We start from the raw sequence: 2,308 nt of genomic DNA, 5'->3' as shown, positions 1-2,308 counted from the left end.
ACGGTCTTCACTAGGGCATTTGGTGCTCCTTATCGGTTCATGATATTCGTTTACGGTCTTCACTAGGGCATTTGGTGCTCCTTATCGGTTCATGATATTCGTTTACGGTCTTCACTAGGGCATTTGGTGCTCCTTATCGGTTCATGATATTCGTTTACGGTCTTCACTAGGGCATTTGGTGCTCCTTATCGGTTCATGATATTCGTTTACGGTCTTCACTAGGGCATTTGGTGCTCCTTCTCGGTTCATGATATTCGTTTACGGTCTTCACTAGGGCATTTGGTAATGGGCTTCCCACTTTCTACTGATCGATCCATACTCACTTGCGTGCACCTAGCCTAGGAAGGTTTCCTATGGCTTCCCATCTTTCTACTGATCGATCCATACTCACTTGCGTGCACCTAGCCTAGGAAGGTTTCCTATGGCTTCCCATCTTTCTACTGATCGATCCATACTCACTTGCGTGCACCTAGCCTAGGAAGGTTTCCTTGGGCTTCCCATCTTTCTACTGATCGATCCATACTCACTTGCGTGCACCTAGCCTAGGAAGGTTTCCTATGGCTTCCCATCTTTCTACTGATCGATCCATACTCACTTGCGTGCACCTAGCCTAGGAAGGTTTCCTATGGCTTCCCATCTTTCTACTGATCGATCCATACTCACTTGCGTGCACCTAGCCTAGGAAGGTTTCCTATGGCTTCCCATCTTTCTACTGATCGATCCATACTCACTTGCGTGCACCTAGCCTAGGAAGGTTTCCTTGGGCTTCCCATCTTTCTACTGATCGATCCATACTCACTTGCGTGCACCTAGCCTAGGAAGGTTTCCTATGGCTTCCCATCTTTCTACTGATCGATCCATACTCACTTGCGTGCACCTAGCCTAGGAAGGTTTCCTATGGCTTCCCATCTTTCTACTGATCGATCCATACTCACTTGCGTGCACCTAGCCTAGGAAGGTTTCCTTGGGCTTCCCATCTTTCTACTGATCGATCCATACTCACTTGCGTGCACCTAGCCTAGGAAGGTTTCCTATGGCTTCCCATCTTTCTACTGATCGATCCATACTCACTTGCGTGCACCTAGCCTAGGAAGGTTTCCTATGGCTTCCCATCTTTCTACTGATCGATCCATACTCACTTGCGTGCACCTAGCCTAGGAAGGTTTCCTATGGCTTCCCATCTTTCTACTGATCGATCCATACTCACTTGCGTGCACCTAGCCTAGGAAGGTTTCCTATGGCTTCCCATCTTTCTACTGATCGATCCATACTCACTTGCGTGCACCTAGCCTAGGAAGGTTTCCTATGGCTTCCCATCTTTCTACTGATCGATCCATACTCACTTGCGTGCACCTAGCCTAGGAAGGTTTCCTATGGCTTCCCATCTTTCTACTGATCGATCCATACTCACTTGCGTGCACCTAGCCTAGGAAGGTTTCCTATGGCTTCCCATCTTTCTACTGATCGATCCATACTCACTTGCGTGCACCTAGCCTAGGAAGGTTTCCCTTCGGTACCGACTTCCATCTACGCACTCGATATAACCTAGGTACTTGGTACCGATGTTGGTTAACACTCAAGCATTTCTTGCATCCTGCGTGCAAGGTACCAATTTTCACTTCTTAGGTACGTTTATGGGCCCGCATTTATCCAATATCGCTCCGATGGCCTTTCGCATTATTTCATCCGATAGCCCTTGCCAAAAGCTACCAAAAGTTCCTCCACGGCCATGTGCTCCGACGCTTAGTTTAGGAAATATTCGAAAAAGTTCAAAATAGGAAGCATTTTCTTATTGGAAAATCACCTTAAATCGATGGCCATTTTTTGGTCAAAAACTTTAACGTCTTCCCGACTTTGCGGGAATTGCGAATTTTAGGCACCCAGAGAAAATCTTTTACTTTAAGGGGGCGGCCGCGAAGTTGCCCAAAGTCTCGGACACAAAAATTCTCAAGTTCCCCACTCTAGTAAATCGCCCTATGAGTATCTCCTGGCCCGCGAGCTCTGCGAGCGGGCCAGCTTCGGCGATTTTTGCCTTTTCGCCTAGGCGGTTCTTCTACGAAATTGGTCCACAGCTTTTGCTCAGAAAGCTAGCATTTGTTGCAACAGTTAGGTGCTTGGTACCACATTTTGGTATCCATTTGGGCATTTGTTGCAACTACTCGGTACTTTGGCCCACATTTCGCTCTACTCGGGCCTCTATGGTGCTACTTGTCGGTACTTTTGGCCAACTTAGGCCAATTGGGTGCAACTTGTGGGTACTCTGTGGGTACTTTAGGGCATATTGTGTCTTTCGGGTGAACCTTCGCGA

Source organism: Anopheles funestus (assembly GCF_943734845.2).
Source record: "Anopheles funestus chromosome X unlocalized genomic scaffold, idAnoFuneDA-416_04 X_unloc_38, whole genome shotgun sequence".
NCBI lineage: Eukaryota > Metazoa > Arthropoda > Insecta > Diptera > Culicidae > Anopheles > Anopheles funestus.
This window is presented reverse-complemented; position numbering follows the sequence as displayed.